Below are 20461 nucleotides of genomic sequence, written 5' to 3' on the forward strand. Positions count from 1 at the left end.
AAATAAATGCGATTATGAGACATAGAAATGTGGACATCTAATTAGAGAGCCTTAATAAATTCGGAACCTTGTGCTTCTCAGTTCAACACTTTTCATTAAAAAAAAAAAAGAACAAAAATTCTGCAGCTGTAAATGCAGGTTACAAGTATTGCGTACGCTGCACATAGGGTAAATTTTGTTTATTATTGTCAACCATTTTATATATGTGTATGCACTAGGATGAAATATTGGGCCTCTAGGATTACAACAGAACAAACAAGATGGTATATTTACACACACGCAAAATTCAGTAAAAAATTCCATTCATCCGTTCATCTTCAGCAAAACATTTTATCCTGGGGCTTGGGAACACTGGGCACAAGGCAGGAATACACCCTGGATGAGACTCCAGTCCATCACATCACAGGGCTCAGTAGAAATTGTGAAAAAGTACAAAGACAAGTCAGGAGTTATAGATTAATCCAATAAAAATTTAGACTTAAACCAGATTTAAATCCAAATTTAAGGCTGGAGGTTACTTTCATATAGGTGTAACCGCCCTGTACCCTGTCAATCAATGGAAAATTGACCACCATAGGACCACGGTTAATATTATTTTAAAAGGATTGGTCCAAGCAATCATTCAAGCCGATTGTTTGGATTTGACAGTTAATGTGTCATACTTCATTTGCGTAGAAATGTGAAAAGCTTGCGGTCTAACATAGAATATTTACATTGACAGCTACCTGATTTGGCTGAGATTTTTATCCAAAGTGACTTACAGTTGAGTCAGGATACAAATGAGCAGTTGAGGGTTAAGGACCGATCATTCGCCTAATGTCAGGCCATCAAAAACCACCAGAATGGCTTCTGGTGTCGATTCTACAAGTCTGTGGAACTGTCGTGGATGGATGAACTCGAATCATATTCTTCCAAAAGATGAACATGAGTTAGTGTTTTATGATGATAGTGGTGGAGAGCAATGTAGCTGTCAATCACATCGCTCCAGAATTTCCAAAAAGTGTTTGATTGGGTTGAGATCTGGTGAGTGAAGGCCATAGAGTAGCATATGATTTATACCATTTTCTACTATTCAGTGAGCTCCTGTGTTGTGTTGATGGGGGCGGGGTCATCCTGGAAGAGACCACACCCATCAGGATGGATAAAGGTGATCAGTCAGAAGAACTGTTCTTGCTTGCAGATTTAAAGCAGCACTCTAGGCTGTATATAGCTTTTTTTTTTTAAAGGGAATGAGTGCAGCACTCCTGAGGGAAAAGACTAGAGGGGAGAGAAGTAGGGAAGAAAAGAGCAAAGATCCCCGCTCCCTGCTGAGAACAGGAGACGGGAGGTCAGATGGAATTGTGGGATTGGGAGCTGTGTGTGTGACAGGGCGGGTGGGAGTTTGACAGACAGTGGCACGGTCCAATCCTGACCTGAGAGTCCAGACAGGGGCATGTAGCACAGACAGCATGACAAGGGCAAGAGGAAAGGGCAGAACACACACTGTCTCACACACACACACACACACACACACACCTACGTGAGTACATTCACAGACAGACAAAAAACAAATGGACAGGAAAAAAAAATCATATTTTTATAGTCAATCGGCCAAAGCTTTTTTATAAATAAATAAATAAATAAAACATTAAAATATTTTTTTTTTTAAATTAAATTAAATTAAAAAATAAAATTACTTGCGCATAGTGTTCTTGGGTTACTTAAGAACAAAAAATCTAATTAAAAATAATTTGGAGAAATAGAGCCACTTTTTTTTTTTTTAACCTTAAGCTTGGTAACATTCTCATAGGTCAAGATTTAATATTTAAAAACATCATTTAACCTTAAAACCAGAACTTATACAGATGATAATATTTATTCCTCTTGAATATGTAGAAACTCTCCATTTTTTTTTCTCAAAATTATTTATTTCTTCAAAATTAGATTACATACCTTAACAACTTTATGTAAATCATCTCTCTGAAGGTTTGACAATATAGAGTATATGGAAAAAATCGAGTGAGATGGACACTCAGATTTCATCCGATAGCTGACAGTAGAGTAAGACAACATTTAAGTTACTTAATTCACAATTTTAAAAAGGTACCAGTGAGCATTTGAGGATCGTGAGCAGAAATGGCAAAATGGGGGGCCTCGTGAGGAAAGCGCACGTTTTTTTGTCTTCTGAAGGTTTTAAATGAGAGCTTTAAAGGAAATCTCCCTCTTGAATAGCACTTCTAAGAGCCTTCACGGTAAATTTACACGGATCCTTCGCCGCCTCAGGAGCTGCGAGATGTCTCTCTGAAGCTGCGAGAGAGCGTGAGAGAGAGAGAGAGAGAGAGAGAGAGGGCAAGGTTGAGCTCATCTCTGCCCTATAGTATTGTTCTATAGACAAATCACTGGAAAGAAAATACTTTTCATAACCCCCATCATCAAAAACATCATTATCTCCGCTATCATCATCATCATCATCATCACCATCATCTTCACTATGGTAAAAGCCGCATGCAGCTTGAAGCGTGATATGGGCACTCATCTGTCTGTTGTCAGCGCAGGTTACACACTGTAATCTCTGGCTGCTTTTGAATTACAATGTCATCACTGTCCCAGTGTGAGTTTTTTTTCCCCTTCTCTTCTTCATCTCTCTCTCTCTCTCTTTCTTCCCCCGGTTGCCTGAGGGCTCTGCGCCGTTTCTGTTTATTCCCCCTAATCTCGCCCTCATCTCTGCGAGCCTTTGACAGATGGTTATAGGCTCACAACAGTTTGATTTCTCTTTCCACCTATCCTTCTTCTTTCTTCCTGTTGTACAACAAATAGCTCAGACCTGGTGTGTATCACACGGCTATAACATAGCTGCTCTTTGTGTGTATATATGTGTGTGTGTGTGTGTGTGTGTAGGAGACGAACACACACGGCTCATCTATCTATCTGATCCTTTAATGTATTCCTGCTCTCTTCATCACTCTCCAAGGTAAACGGTATTAACCTTGCTGAGTGTTATTAAAAAGATACATTTGCCAGGTTGGCCTTTTTCGTCATCACACACACACACACACGCACACACGCACACACACACACACTCTTTTGCATGGCTGCACTTTTTTCCTACAGGGGGTTTCCCTGCGTTCTACCTCACCAAACACACAGTGTCATCATAAATATCCGGGCCGTGCTTGGGCACCGGTGTAATTTTTAATCGGGCCGGTCTGCGCGTCAGCGTCATGCTCTGAGATGATGCATAGTGGTAAATAAGCCGAGCTAAATTAGCTTTCCTGTCACCGGCCTACCTTTCAGCCGGCGGCTGCAGGAAATTGACTGCACGCTAGATTTTCAAAATTAGCCCTTAATGTTGGCCTGACAAACGGAGGCACCATAATGCTGCCGTGTGTCACACACAAAGAATCCATCATCACCTTTTCTATCCACACCCACCCACACACACACACTGCTATAATTTGGTAATAAAGGAGAGTTAGCTGAGGTGGAATCCTCTGTGATTTATAATTCCCCGCCCTGCACAGGTATTCTCCCATAAGGGATTTGCATTATAATATTGCGAGCCATTTTTATGGTGTAAATTCCGTAAGGAGGGGCGATGAAAGTGTGCATGTCACCATTTCCTTTCCTCGCTGCTTAATGTGCCTGTCATGGCATAAAAATTTCAAGGCCTTGAAAAATCGTTTGCTGATCCAGATGATGACCCCTAATGGCAGACACATAAATAAATCAATATTTAATATTCTAATGCATATGAATATTCATCGCTTTTTCATACCTGCAACGTGCATATATTGGACCAGGCGGTTTGTCACGCTTAATGTTTTGTGCGTATTACGATGTCTTTTATGTGCTATATATTTTTTTTGAACAGTGACAGAAAAGGTTACATGAGGCCAGACTCAGCCTCAGACCAGCTACTAAATAATAATCAGAGACAGAGACAGAGACAGAGGCTGGTTCCAGCTAACAGGAAGGCTATAGCAACTCAAATAACCAGTCTTTACAACCGTGGTGAGCAGAAAAGCATCTCAGATCACACAACACACTGTACCTTTATGAAGATGGGCTACAAAAGCAGAAAATAATGCCAGATTCCACTCCTGTCAACTAAGAACAGGAATCTGAGGCTACAGTGAGCACTGAAACTGGACAGTTAAGATTGGAAAAAGATTGGAGATTGCACAAATCATGACTTGAGATATTACTCGCAATGCATCTGAAATTAACATGGTCGACCATAGAGCTATCAAAAGCTTAGGACTAAAGAGGAAATGCAAGTTCAGGAATATCATCATGGAAGTTCATGATGAAAACATTCTTAATAAATAATGTTCTTGTTAAATGAAGACTGATATTCCATTCCATTCCATATTCCCTGATGATTTTATTAAATGGAGCAGGATGTGAAAGCTCTATCATTAAATGATATTTGATGTAAGCAAAAAGCTGTAGACTTTCCTGCTTATTGTAGCTTTATTGTGGTGTCAGGTCAGGCATTAAGGCCGGTGCAGTGTAGGATTAGAGCAACTGCTGTGTTGGGGACATATGGCATTTGTCATCTCCCACTAGGGAAGTGTAGCTACCACCAGCACCTCCTCACCCCCAGGGGGATTTCAGGTTCTGAGTGGTTTAGCTGTTTAATGTGCTATATTCTACCATTTTGCTGGAGAGAGAGAGAGAGAGAGAGAGAGAGAAGGAAATCATCCAAACCCTTCTGCTGCTGACGGAGGGAAGACCTGTCAGATGCAGAACTCTGACCAAACCTGAGACTTAATAAACTCAATCCTCGTCAATCGGCTTGGATCAGGGAGGTCAAGAAAGACATTTCAGCACTGATCCGTCGTCTCAGGAACGTTTTTGAGCCCATATGATTGTCATGAGTGCTGAATAGCAACATTTCTTTTACTCTTCTTTTCCTCTTCTTCTTCTGTACAGCAGCATTTCTTTTACTCCTATGTGGAGACATACATTTGTGTGGCAGCCTGGCAAAAATAATGGCCAAAAATGACTGGAAAAATCAGGTTTTGACCAAAAAATGTTGTCTTTCTGACGATAAAATGCTTTAAGAACAAATACATACAGTATATTTCACCAAAACAATATGGAAATGTTTTATTTACTTTCTAATCTTGCTTAGGCTTTCTTCCTGCAAAGATGATGGGTAAGGAGCTAGCTAAAATCAGCCTTAGTTTTTTAGCCTGTTTTTGCTAGCACAAAAACTATTTTTTTTTATTTTTTGTTTTTGTTATTGCAAAAATTGCACATCACAAAAAAAATTCTTTGGTGGTGAATTGATATCAGAGGTCTTAGAACGCATAAAGTGACATACGTACTGGCTAGTTTAGTCCCATCATGAACAAAGACGGCTGACAACAAGGTTATCCCAGTGTTAGAAGTTTTTGATTAAAATCTCAGAGTGAATGTGCCTATGACGCTCAACTAAAAAGCCACCAATAGGAGGACGGTATAAAACGATACGAAACTAATGAGACAGCTACAAATACAGTATCGTTGACGGCAAAATGTAAATAAAACAAATGGGCAAAAATGATATCCTTATTACATCAAGCTCACCTTGAAAAATGCCTCTTCTTTCTGCTTTTTCTGCATTTTCTGCTTCGCGCTGATTGATGACATAAGCAGAATGTAGTAATTATCTGTAATTGCATGTCTATCATTAGCGGATCTTCATCATATCATCTGCCATGGAGAACACACAATATCGACGGTCTAGTCAATATAGTACACGCAAAACACATGATATCATTATAGAATTCAGCCAAGATTTTATGTGGATCTCATACACAATGTGACAAGTTATAATCTTAAAAGATCACTAAAATTGCACAGCTAGCTAAGTGTGATTTCCTCACGCAGTTAATGTCACGCTTTGATCAAGTTGTTGGATATCTACATGCCAAATTGGAATGGACATAAACCTAATCAGTTCAGTTTGTAATCAGATACTGGCCGTTAAAATGTGGCTGACGATGCTTGTGTGCCATCATATCACATTTCCTATTTCAAACTTACTGTATAATTTTTTTGGCCTTAATTTTAAATGTGAATTTTCCTAAATGCAACTTCGCAACTAACTGCTGGAACTTTACATCTGATTAATATAAATGCAAAGAGAAATTTCAGTTCAGGAAAGCCTCAGAACGATATACAGTACTGTGCAAAAGTCTTAGGCACATGCACATTTAAATGCTATAGAGCAAAGATGCCTTCAAAAATAATGAAATTAAATGTTTAAATCTACATTTTAAAAAATACTATAAAGAGCAGTAAACAGTAATAAATGAAACAAAGTCAATGTTTGGTGTGTCAACTCCTTACTTTAAAAAAATAGTAGTCTCAGGTACAATGTGTGCAGTTTTATAAGGAAAAGAGCTGTAAGTTTTACTGAACATCTTGCAGAACCAGCTACAGTTCTTCTGGACACTTTGACTGTCACACTTGCTTCTTATTTTTGCAGCAAAACCCCATTTTTTTTGTCTTATGTAATCTGTTGCTTGCTTTACTGATGTGCAAACATTTTTCTGTATCATTTAATTTTGTGCTGGAAAACTAATGTTTAGAAATATAAAATGTTTTTATCCTGACTTGATAATGTAGAAGTCATAAAATAAACCGAAGACTTTTGCACAGTACTGTATAGTAGAAAATCTCAAAATTTTATTTATTTGAAAGGGTTTCTCAGGGTAACTATAAACATATTATAGTTACAATAACTAATAATAGAGTCATGGACTTTAAATAAAATCAGCTCTAGCAACACCAGACCTGCTGAACATACACACGCAGGTTTATACACACGTCAGGGGGGATGAATAGGGGCAATAAATGCCATGCACATTCAGCACTCTCATAAGAATCAGGTAAACTGAAAAAGTGCCTATTGCAGCTGCGGTGTGTGATAAAGCATCAGCGTACACACCTTTAGTGCTATTTCACCTTTACTGCTAATATATTCATTCAGACAGAAGTGAACACTTTTCATTAAAGCTTGGTTTTAACTTTATTGTGCAGGAAATCTATTACACACTGGGTTATATTTTCTCTCCTTGTCCCTGTACCTGGCTTCTTATACTTCGCTAATCGCTCTTCTATGGGAATCTTTTCGATTTTTTGATTGTATGATTGCAAATACTGAAACTTTTGGCATCAGAAGGCTGGAACAACGCTTTTTTTCTGTAACTCTATATTGCAAAAATGCTATGTATGCTGTAAACATGAACCGCAGGAGCAAAACCTGCTTGGGTTTATTTATACTCGCTGCTCAGAGTTTTATCACAGAGGAGAAGGTTTTATTAAAAACACCAACATGAATATGTTTAAACTGAGATTTTTACAGAACATTTTTCATCCATTCCTGTCACAGGCTGATTTAAGGTTTTTAACAGTCTAGACTTTTAGAAAGCAGTTTCAGAGCACGAGCCTGCCTTTTACTGTTTACACTTTATTGTTTAGCATTTTATTGTTTACACTTCAGATGATTTAAACAATATTAATCCAAATTTGATTAAACCCGCAGAAGAAATGTCACAACATCCCATCAAACCATTTCCGTGTACGTAATCAAACACACCTCCTAGCCAACCAGTCAGCATTCGCTTAACACATAGCACCATGCGTAGTTAGCTCATGGGAGAACTGCATGGCATCTCCTCATGCTAAGTTTACCCATGATCCTCCTCTCTGCATCACACCACAAAGGCAAAAATACACATTCATGCAGACACATCAATCGGCTTCTACACGGTTAGAGGTTCGGTCTGTTTTTTGCTATTGCAGCCAAAAATCTCACATCATAAAAAGAATTCTTTGGATGTGAGTGGATATCGGCTGGGACTTTTTGCTACGTATGCTGTGATCAAAACACAAGCGTTTAGTCAGGTCAAACTCTAGGATTATCTGAATACAATATTAGATGTAAAAAAAAATGAAAAAGTATTGGATGATAAAGAAATGCAAAAACACCTAAACAATTTCCAGTCCTCCGTAAGTGAGTGGACAAACATAAAGCCCTGCCTTCTAACCAAAATTTCCTCAGCCACGTCCTTGTTGGATTCCTGATGTCTGTAATCCTGTGCTGTTTTCACTCAGTTTAGCAGAGATTACAGAACACAAGCCAGCGATGGAGGAGAGCAAGTGGCAAACGGCGCCACAGTAACATGTGAAATATGAGCGTAGCAGTGTCCACTCAGCAAATTCCTCCTGAGTTAACACAGGTGGTCTTCGGCTCGGTCTGTCAAATTTATTGATAGCCCTCGCCGGGGAACTCTGTCTCGCTGAACGAGGTGGTAATAGAAAGAAAAAAAAGACGGTGAAAGGGTTTGTGCTGACAGAGCATTTTTCTGTCAACAGTGTGTGTCAGATGAGGGAAAGATTGCACAGGTACAGAGACTGGAGAGCGTGTGAGCAGCCAGATGGGTAAATCATAGCAGCGAGAACAGCCTCGGGCCCCCCACCATGCACATACACACACACACACACACACACACACACAAATCTCCCTCCCTCTTCATTCTGCTCAAGTAAACTAATTAAAATAAGTCATGGTCAATAATTACAAAAGCTCAGTCATGCCAGTGTAGGTAATAAGATGCACCAGAGCGATAGGAAGCAGGTAAAACTAATTGCAGATGATAACGGTCTAGCTAAACAGCCGTTTGGGACCGTGAGCTCTTCCTTTAGGCCAGAATCACAGCTTTGTGTTTAATATGATTACAACAGTTGAGCATCTACAATTCCCTCGATACGCAAACAGTCCCAGTAAACAAAGCAATTTTCACAAGATCCCTGATTTTAATCGTAATTTTCAAGGCGTTTTTCAGTACCGCAGCCTCCCATAAAGTGAGACCCGACTAATATGTTTACACCATAATGACAATAGGCCTACTCATAGGCAGTGATTTAGCATGAAGCTAAAATGATATTAGCAAGACGGTTTTGGCTCATCTTTCATTACAGTGATGCCTTTGTGGATGCGCTGAAGAACCTGGTACGTAATTAGCGCAATCTGGTTCCAATGCTCTTCTCCTTGAGAGTTTGACCTTATTTGTTTGCGCAGAGGTAATTTCATTATGCTGCACGATTCTCTCGAGTTCCCCGAGCTAATGCTAAACGTTCGCAGGAGAGGCGGGGGTCGGGATTTGGCAGCGAATTCAGCGGAGACAAAGGACAGGCCAACAATAACGTCTCTTTCATGTTGACAAATTCCATTAGCAAGCAAAAAGGTCGTGTTTACGGACCATTTTATGTATGATAATAGTCCAGGATAAAGGCGTGCTGTATCCATTACATGCCACCTATGCTGTCAGTCCATGACATGTCTCCGCTTGTTTTCAATCTCTGCTGCTGCAATGGTGCAAGCGGTTTTGCCTTCTGCCATTTGCTCTCTTTCTGCTCCTCCTCAAAGATAGGAATCCAGATGAAGGTGTTGGTTTCAGGCTGGTTGTTACCAGGTCCATGAGGTCAAAGGTAAGAGAATGTTCCACATCTCTTTTCAGACAGAGAACTCCTTCCTTACTCCTAACATAACCTTAGAAAAGAACAATATGTCTCGCCAAAGGTCAAACAGTATACTAGTTTGAAGCATTGCCACAAGATATGTTCATATTTTTTTTCAAAATCAAACATATTTCAAATTCAATGATGCTTTCAAAAATATGCATGCAAAAAGAATCAAATGTATTTCTGTTTAAAGAAATGTACTGAGACTGAAAAATAAAAAATGAATCAACAAATTTATCATATAAATATGAAAAGCTTGGCGAATATTCAGAGTTGGCGAATTGAGTCCAAGAGTAAATCAATATTTAAGCAGGAAAGTTACTCATATTCAGAGCTGGGTTATGCACTTGCTTAGCCAAACTATTAGGATTATCCAAATAATCTGCATTCAGTTCCTTTTTCTGAGGTTGCCAGATTTTTCTTGAGCAGAAGCATCCGAGACAGGGATTTTCAGTAACATCTAGACCAGCACTTGCCTTTAAGCCTGAAAAAAAATTAGGGGATAGAAAACATGCACTAAGAAAGAATATCTCATTTCCAGCTGCTGTCAAATATAATACAATATAATATAAAACCAAGAGGCCATTTTAAAATAAAATGAAAAAAATAAAAAATAGTAACAACACATAAATAAAAGTTAAAAATACTGACGCAGTGCGAAGACGGCAAGCATTGATATAAACATCTAATAGGAGTATATTTCCAATATGTTGCCATGTGACTAGTCCTATTTGTAATTATTTCATTAATCCCTGCAAATTTGATTGAATTAAAATATGCAGACAATTTAATAAAGGCAAAAGATACTAAATCAGTGTCATGAAATCACAATGTGCAATGGTTTGTAGTCTATTTTACTACTATTTGCTATTTTTAGTTAAATTAATTTTTAGTGTTTTTGTTAAGTCTTTGCACTTTCCAATAAAGACCACATGGTTTGAAGGATAAGCTGACTGAGCACTCATCTTCTGTGCTTACAGCTCATTTGAACTAAGAGTTGTTCATATCTTTCATCAATAAAAATTCAGTCCTCAAGATAAGCAATGTCTCTGATTAAGACACTGTCTCCCCTAAAAAAAACTTTTTGTGGACTTTGAAGGAAAATGCTATTAATTAATTTCATAGTGTAATTTTTACATATTTATTTTTGGTCTTGAGTGGTATTCCATAGGATTATTGAGTATATTTAGAGCCCAAAACATGAATTTAAGCAAGACATTGTGGTTACATCACACTGTCAGGCAGTGGCGCTGGACATAATACGAATAAGAAAAGTTGGCTCAAGTTCAAGGTCTAAATTGCATGTAACTAAGATACGCCTCTGTTTTCAGCAAACTGAGTAGCACTTAAGTCTGTTGCATCTGAAGTCTGAATACCGATGTGCACAATTTCAGTATTAAATCCTCACTACACGCACTTAATTCAACTGAACCGAAATTTGTAAGACATCTAATGAGCAAGAGCAATTTCATTAGATTCATTACAGGCTATGTCCGCCAACCCAGCCCCTCGTTCTAACCTTAACCATTTGCTTAGTTGGCTCGGACATATTCTTAAAAAAATTCACAGGGAGACCATGTTGGCGCCGTCTTGGGCTGGGTATCAAAATTCATGGATTGATTGCTCTTCCCTATTGCACTGAATAATACCCTGTGCTGCCGTTATTGGTTTCCAACCAGTGTTTCATCAAAGCCTTGAGCTCCAGTTTAAGCAGCAAAGTCATGTTTAACAAGGTAGAGCTTTTCAAGATGCCAGAACACAAACAAGTCACTGACATCTTTGGCTTTTGACAGGCCGGAGAGAGAGAGCGACGGCGTGAGAATGGAAAGATTCTGACTCGATGATGAAGGAATAGAAACCACATTTGAGGCTTTGGCAACAGGAGTGGCGTTTTAGGCCAAGCGAATTTACAACAGAGGACTCAGGATTGCATGTTGCTGAGCATCGATAGCCTTTATCCTGCGCATGTAAGTAGCAAAGGAGGATGTGCATTGCATTTCAAAAGGCTCGGTTCGGCACAGGTTGTACCTATTAGGACAGCTTAGTAATTTAAGAAGCTGCAATTTATGGCGAGAGAAAGGGGGAAAAACATCAAGTCAAGCTTAGTAAGTTATGGCTTACCCAAAACACAGCTTGGGAAAAGTGGAATAAATGACAGAGTGAACCAGGGATGGGAGGACACACTCAACTCTGCTACCTCATCCATCCATGTAGAAACAGTTTGGACTTGGGATGATTAGATGTTATACACTGGGATGGAGGAAAGATCCTCGTCAGTAGGCAAGACCCGAAGTTTCTCTGCAGCCCTGCCAGTGTCAGTTTCCTCTGGACTTAAAACGTACACATGATCTGATTTAGTCGAATCAGAACCACTATTACTCCAAGACAATGTGAGGTGAAAAGTATGCACTGAAACTGTATCCCGTTGCTTAAATAGTTAAGTATTTTTTATAAGCAAAATGTTTCCAAATGTCTTTCAAAAATGTTCCAGACCACAACAAACAGACATTACAGCAATATCGTGTTCCACCTAAACTCGCCCACAAGATAGCCTGACTTCAGTATAATTGCGTCAGAAAATTTGTGCAATTGTACAAGACTTTCTCAGACATGGAAGGATGGTTGGGATAGGAAAAGAAAAAAAAAACATGTTTCATGTTTTCCTCTTCATCATCTCAACATACCTTGAGAGATTCAGTTAAAAGACTCCTCCAGTCTTATTCAATTCCTAGAAACCTTGTGCCCTTATGTCTGTCTCAGAATGATGACCTCAGCTCACCAAGAGCAGGGTTAATCTGCTGAAGATGAACTACACCAAACCGCCTGTCTTCTTTAATCTTGTGAAAAAGTGTCACTAACTGGATTTCGACTGGATTTCAACCTCTGATATTACACAGAAAGTATAGTGTAATTTTGTTTTTAAACTATAGATATCACAATCGGTCCATGAAAATGAAAAGTTCTTGATTGTAGGTCACTTATAAACTGTGAGTTTTAGTTCTGAACATAGAAAAAAGGGTATTTCACTAGTAATTGTGGTTAATGAGTTTTATAAAGTAACTTGAAGTATATCACAATGAAAGAAAATTTTATTTGGCTTTCTAATGATGGTCAATTGGTATTAAGAGGCCTAATGTCTCCCAGGGAAACATTCCCCACACCATTATACAACCACCACCAGCCTGGACTGGTGACACAAGGTAGGTTAGGTCAATGGATCATGATGTTGACTCCAAACACTGACCCACTGACCAGGCAATGTTTTTTTTCCAATCTTCATCTGCACTACTATAGCCTCAGATTCCGGTTCTTGGCTGACAGAGTGGAACCCGATGTAGTCTTCTGCTGTTGTAGACCATCTTCCTCAAGGTGTGCACTCTGAGTTGCTTTTCTGTTCACCATAGTTGTAAAGAGTGGCTATTTGAGTTACCATAGCCTTCCTGAAAGCTCTAACCAGTCTGGTCAATCTCCTCTAACAAGGCGTTTCAGACCTTAGTACTCATGAGATGTTTTTTGCACCATTCTGTGTAAACTCTAGAGACTGTTGAGCATGAAAATCCCAGATCAGCAGTTTCCATATGGCACTAACAACCATGCCATCTGAGATCATATATTTTCCTCATTCTGATGTTTGACGTGAACATTAACTGAAACTCTTGATGTGTATCTGCATGATTTTATGCATTGCACTGCTGTGTATGATTGTCTGATTGGATAATTGCATGAATGTGCGGGGGCACAGGTGTCCCTATCAAACTGTACAGTGAGTGTTCATCATGATGTGGGCAGAGCTAAGGCCTTCTTCAAAGTTGCTAATAATTTTCAGATAATGCGGTGGCTGAGAGTGGACAAGAACAGGGAAAATAACATATTTCTAAGGTTTGACATTTTTAAAAATGTGTAATAGTGGGTAAACGTTGCAATTTATCCAAAAATCTAAAAAAATGATTGGCATGACCAAAATTGTTGCCTCTCCCCTCTCCCCGCGTACAGAGTTTGCACGGTCTCCCCATGTTTCCTCCCCTAGTCCAAAGACATTGGCGTTGTAGTCTGATCGCCATTTTCCAAACTGTCTGTAGTGTGTGAATGGGTGTGTGTCTGTGTGTGTGAGTGTATGTGTATGTGTGTGTGAGATTGTGCCCTGTAATAGGTTGGCACCCCATGCAGGATGTCCCCCACCTTGTGCCCAAAGTCCCCTGGGATAGGCCCCAGGCTCCCCCGCCACCCTGTGTAAGATAAGCGGTACGGAAAATGGATGGATGGATGAATGACTAAAATTGTCTTTTCTACCTGTAGTGCCTTAATAAAAACAGACTTCCAACGGTACAGCAGAAAAGTACGGTTTCTCACCGCCTTCCTTTCTGCGCTCTTATAAATTCATTTGCATAATTTGCTTACTTGCGCGCTAAATCAAAATTCCATTCTTTTACACTTGCAGCTAAGGCTCTTAATTTGCAATCAGGAAAAGCAACAAAAGACCTTTTTTTCCTTCATCGAGTGCTGCAAATCAACGGAACGGGAGACGGATCTTGAGAAATGAAAATGATTCCGATTCCCCACCCCACCTCCGCTCGCCCACTTCCTACCTCCCTCCCTCCCTCCCATCTACTTTCCTCCGTAATCTACTAAAGATTAAAAATTACTATCATAAAACAGGCATTTCCTGAAAGTAATCCTCATCTACAGAGAGGCGGAGAGGAGACGCAGCTCCAAAAGCACTGGCTGCTAGTTATGTCAGCCTGTATTTGAAACAGTTCTAATCATATACCTTTGTGGACACTTAATTAAAATTACAAAACCAGTTTTAATCTCTAGTCCAATTAATATGCAAATGTATGCAAATGTAGTGAAACAAGGTGGTGATTAAGTTAAGGACACTCTATTTCATGTCTCCTTTAAGTGTGAAAACAAACCATCTTTTTTTTTTTTTTTTTTTTTTTGCTCTTCGTCTGATGGATTGTAATGTTTACAGGAAGCATGCTGAGCGGCGGAAAATAACCTTTACAGCATCGTCTACAAGAACGTAGCAAGACAAACACACACAGACACACACACACATACACACACACAGGCAGAACCTGAGTAAGAATGAAATGGAGCAAATGAGTGTATTCCAAACCCAAAGTCATTTTATACCCATCATGGTAATACAGCTAAGGTCAAAGAAAGTTAGACACCCACACCATCCATTTACCGAGCTGCTTAAAATGCAAGACTTAGTATTTCCTGCTTGAGGTGAGAGTTGACAATTCAAAAGGCGAGCTGTTATTTCTAATTAGGCCTTGGAGATAGTCTTTCAAAGTCATCTCTAGAGGGGCCTGTCCAAACCAGGTAATGAATAAGAAACATCAAATACGTTTTGTTGAGAGTGATTTAGAGAGTAAAAAAAACATCTACTATATATATTTTTTTTCTAGTTTTTTTTTTCTTTTTTGGATCCCAATTATTTTAGTGCAGAATTAAAAATGACAACTTCCTTAAAAAAATACAAATACTTCACACTTTCTTTTCTTTCTTCATTTCCACCTCATAACCTGATATACTTTATGTCTGAGAATAAAGCATGCACCTAACAGACAAAAAAAATTATATAAGTTGAGGTTAATTAGACCAATTTCTGATGAAACTGCCAAACTAGTCCAAGTGCTCATAAAGAAAGACGTTGAGGAACGGGCCGCGTTTTACATCCTCAGCAAGTAATGCAACACTGAGGCGCCATAATTGCATGTTGTACAGTGGACTCCATCCAATTAGTTTTGTTTGAGGAAAAGGGTTCATTTTTACTGTTCCTCTCACTATTTTTCCTTCTCTAACAAACCACAGGAAAAAAAAAGGAACACATGCAAATGGAGGTCTCACATCCAAAACAGAGAGGCCATGACGGCAAACTGCACCTCAAATATCAGCCAACTAATAAGAGAGACTGGAAAAAAAATAAAAGAATTAACAAAGGAACGAGAAATAAAAAACAATACAGGATGGAATTTTGTTAGAGGTTTGAAATACAGCCAAATATTGTTTATGAAATATGCAGACACGTACAGTGTTTATTAATATGTGCCGAAGCACCTGATACTCAGTCATTTGCTGACCGAGGCCAATTTATTAAACACATGGGATTAGGTGAAGTTCCTATTTGGTCCAATATTTGTTCTTTAGCAAAAACATTGGACAATGCTAATACTGACCAGCTCATCAAGGAGACAAAAAACATTAATATCCTGCATTTCTAACAAGAGACTCTCCTCTGACATTACTCTGAGCATCGCTTTTGTTTACACAGCTCTGTTGAACTCTTGATTCTGATTGGTCAGAAGGTGTGTGACAATTCCACAACGTACTTAGGGACATGGACAGTTCACATAAATGGATTAAAACATGTTTGTAATTGTTGTTGATATGATGTAGTTTTCATTAAGGAGCCATTTATTAGGTATCTTTGGAAGGAGTCACCAGGGTCAGTGTTCATAACAATCAGAAATAAAGCTGTAACTTTAAGTTTTCCACCATGGAAAAGTCTTCAGGATGGAGGTTTGCTCAGTAACATGGTAAGCCCTGTGTTTTGTCTTATTAACTTCAAGAGAGAGAAAAATAATGAAGCTGGTGACTGTTTATAGCTGCTATAACGTACGCATAATTGATTTCTTTGGGCCCCTTAACCTCTGGTGCATGCCAAACACGGGATTTTGCAATACCAAATGCCTACCCAAGCACTAAGGAGACCTTGGGCATGTTCTTTGTACCTGGATTGCTGAGTTAAGTGGATTAAATAGTTTTTGGTTCCACGTAGTTCTGAATTTATCCATTCTTTGATATTTATTAAATGTAACTTTTATTGGCCTCTCTAGGATTGCATACATCGTTGACTCGCTGATCATGCTTTTGAGTCTCTATTTACTGTATATCTGCCCTTTCCAGGCCAAACATGAGTGAATTAATTCGTGTATATTAATCACATCCCCAGGTACATCCAAAGAATCAAATTAGCCTGTTTATCCCAATGAATGTGCTAACAACGTATGAAGAACGGGGTCCTGGTCAAAGCACAAGACACAGAATGACATTGGTCAGTCGTGGGTTTGTGTGTCAGGATGTCAGGATGTTTAAATACAAGGTCAGATCATAAAATCCCAAATTGTTCACACTTTAAATGCAAGACACCATGCAACTAACGCTCGCAGATAATAGCACAACCTAGACCATATGTTTCAGCTCTGTTTGCTGTGATGGCCATATTGATGACCTGATGATGAATGATCACTGGCAGCAGGCCTTCCAGCTAAATCACTAGTGAACAGAATTACCTCAGAAGAACAGTACGATGGGGGCCTGGAGGTGCACAACACAACAACACTAGTGTAGCAAACAAAACCTGCCAACACAGTAACAAGACACTCTATTCAAGATAACACAAAACCAAAATATTACCGTCACATGAACATTAGCCCATAACACCACAAAAACACCCAATTCAAGTTGCTTACAATGGACATGTCCCAGTAAAGAGGGTGAAAACTGGAATGGGTTACTGGGATGTGACCCCGAACCAAACCTTCAACAAGAAAGAAAAAAAACTGTAGCCGGAAATCTGTTAATGGAGAGAAAATATTTACGCTGTAACGACATATCATATCAACATATCAGCTTATTATTGACCTAAATACATTAACTAGTTAGTTATTTACATGCTCAAGCTAACTAGCTGGCTTGCCAACAAATACTAACTACAGTAGCTAGCTAGTTAAGTACTTACACTGATAGTATGGTTTGTTTATTAGCGAGCTATCTTTTTTGCTAAAAGGATCTCTCTGTTGCTTTAACAACACATTGCTTTTAATACAATTCATCACATCACCAGGTCATCTAGGTCAGATAGGTAGTTAATTTACTACCGAGCTAACCACATTACTAGCTACTTAATCACATATGCTAGCTAACCAGATGTCTTGCTAAAATATGCATAATATATCTAGCTAACTAGGTGGCTTGCTAAAAAAAATCACTGTACTATCTAGTGAGTTAATTAAAAACTCTAGCTAAATAGGTGGCATGTTAAAAAATAACCATAGTATCTAGCTAGGTACTTAACTTATCTAACTAACTAGGTGGCTTGCTAAAAACTAACTATGGTATCTAGCTAGTTTAATATGCTAGCTAACCTGGTGGTTTGCTTAAAAAAGCTAACAATATGGTTACTTATTTAGCAAGCCATATAGTTAGCTAGAGTATTTAATTAACTAGCTAGATACTATGTTTATTTTTTTTTATCAAGCCACCTAGGTAGATAGATAGCTAGAGTATTTAACTATATCTATCTAGATACTAGTTAACATATTAACTAGTATCTAGCTAGTTAGTTACATATTCTAACTATCTACAGGGCTTGCGAAATAACGAACTATAACATCTAGTAAGTTATTTATATACTACAGCTAATTAGATGGCTCGCTACAAAACTAACCATAGTAACTAGCAAGTTCAATAAATACTCTAGGTAACTAGGTGGCATGCTAAAAAACTAACCATAATATATAGCTAGTTAAGTACATATTCTAACTAACTATATGGCTTGCTAAATAACTAAAAATAGTGTCTAGTGAGTTAATTAAACATTACAGCAAATTATGTGTCTCGCTAAAAAAGTAACCATAGTACCTAGCTAGTTAAATACTCTAGCTAAAAAGGTGGCTTCCTAAAAAACTAACCATATATTATCTAGCTAGTTAAGTACTTTAGACAACTAGGTGGCTTGATAAAGGAAAACCTGACAACAATGTCTACCTAACTAAAAACTCTAGCTAACAAAGTGACTTTCTAAAAAAAATAAAAAATAAAAATAACACTAGCTATGCGGCTTGCTAAATAATTAACCATAGTATCTAGCTAGTTACACATGCTATCTAACTAGGTGGCTTGCTAAAAACTAACAATAGTATCTAGCTAGTAAATTGCATATTCTTATTCTAGTTAAATAACTAATCATAATATCTAGAGAGATAATTAAACACCCTTTCTAAGTACATAGCATTAAATAAACTATAGTAACTCTTCAGTAGATTACATTCTAGCTAACTGGTTGTTTACATGTTCTTGCTAACTAGGTATCTTACTAAAAAAACTAACCATAGTATCTAGCTAGTTAGTTATATATTCTAGTTAAGTAGATGGCTTGCTAAATAACTAACCATAGTAGGTTAATTAAATAATTAAATAATTTGGCTAACTAGGTGGCTTGGTTAAAAAAAAAACTAAATATACTATTTAGCTAGTTGATTATGTATGTAATTGAGCTAGCCAGCTGGACAGATGCTGAGAGAAACAGTGTTGGTTAAGATGTCCACCTCAATCTCTATGGCCAAATAACCTGGATCACAGGTACAAACTCAAAAAGCTAATGTAGGCAAACATGGAGCTTGGAGAAATGTTTCACATAAAAAAGGAGTAAAAACTGAGTAATGCATGGTATTAGGGCTAGTGTCACTGCATTAATGCAAAGCAGCTGCACCCGTATAACCTTAGCCAAATCCCACAAGAACAGAGGCAAGAAAAATGAGCTTGCTTCTGTAGCATCCTTTAACTGTTCTCTGTACAGTCTACTGTGGATGTCAGCCTAAAAAAACTTCAGAATATAGCGCAATGTAAATATCATATACAGATCTGGTGCTTAAGTCCAAAAGTTATGTCAATTTTTATGCAGTGAAAGTTTCTTATATTCAGAATTGGGTTATGCACATGCTTAAGTTGATTTTTTTTTTTTTGGGCTCCCTGTTCAGACTTGTAGTTAACACTGCTGAGATTTTTTTTCTTGAGTATAAAAAGTGTTTTTAAATACTGTCTAGACCTCCTTTAACACAAGCACTTGCCTTGAAGCCTTAAACAAATCAGGGATAGAAAATGCAGAATGTCAAATTACTATGACTTTATTGATTGCAACATTTATTTATTTTTTTTTGTTACATTAGCACCAGTAATGGTGATGAACTACACTACCCATCAGCCCCAGGAAAGCGGAAAGCACATGACTCAGTCACATGTCTTCCTGATCACACCCGCCTGTTTTGTGTTTCACCTAATCAGCAACCTATTTAAGTTTTCTGTGGTTCTTTACTAATCTTTTGTTGTGTGTAGCTGTGGTTATGTGGTTAATACCATAGTGTCTTTGCTCTTGTTTTGCTCTATGCATGATTCTTGTTTGCTAGCTTATTTATTTATTTATTTATTTATTTATTTAATAGTCATAAAGAACCTGCACTTGCATCTGCCTCCTGTATAACTGAATTGCAGCTATCACATTAATCACTGAAAACTTGGTTTAATTGAACAATATGGCTTCCACACTCATTATTCAGTAGCCTATAAAATAGCACTTGATCCAGTACATCCTACTGTTGTGTATTTTTTTTTTTAAATATATTGTGTTTTAGTGTGCTAGTTTCACAAAATGATGGCAAAACATTTGCTAATTTGATATCCATGCTTTAAAGGATGACTACTGGACTTTTTGAAATTGACCAAGCGCATATTGGATGCAAAAGGCATTCTGTAGAATTTTGAGTGTATATACAGTCCATAAATTTCACCTTGACACGTTGTGGTTATATGAAACTGTCAGACAGTGACACTTAACACTGCTTCTCACTCGAGACATTATCATGTGAGGAAAAATAGGCTTAAGTCCAAGGTTAGAACTCGATGCTGAATATGGGCTGTTGTATGCACATGACATAGAATCCAAATCTATATATATTACTGAAAACCATGAGTTAATCATTGTTTTCAAAAATGAATGCTAAATGTTGGAAATTATTTGGGAATGTGTGATTTTAATAACACAACTGTTTAACTGAGAATAGTTTAAAATGATTCCCTCATCAGATACTTTGGCAGAATGATGACTGCACACAGCAGGCACAAATTAGGAAAAGCTGGAGAGATCTCTGAGAAATTGAAACCTCTGGACTCT

The sequence above is a fragment of the Pangasianodon hypophthalmus genome, chromosome 2, assembly GCF_027358585.1.
Source record: "Pangasianodon hypophthalmus isolate fPanHyp1 chromosome 2, fPanHyp1.pri, whole genome shotgun sequence".
Taxonomy (NCBI): Eukaryota; Metazoa; Chordata; class Actinopteri; order Siluriformes; family Pangasiidae; genus Pangasianodon; species Pangasianodon hypophthalmus.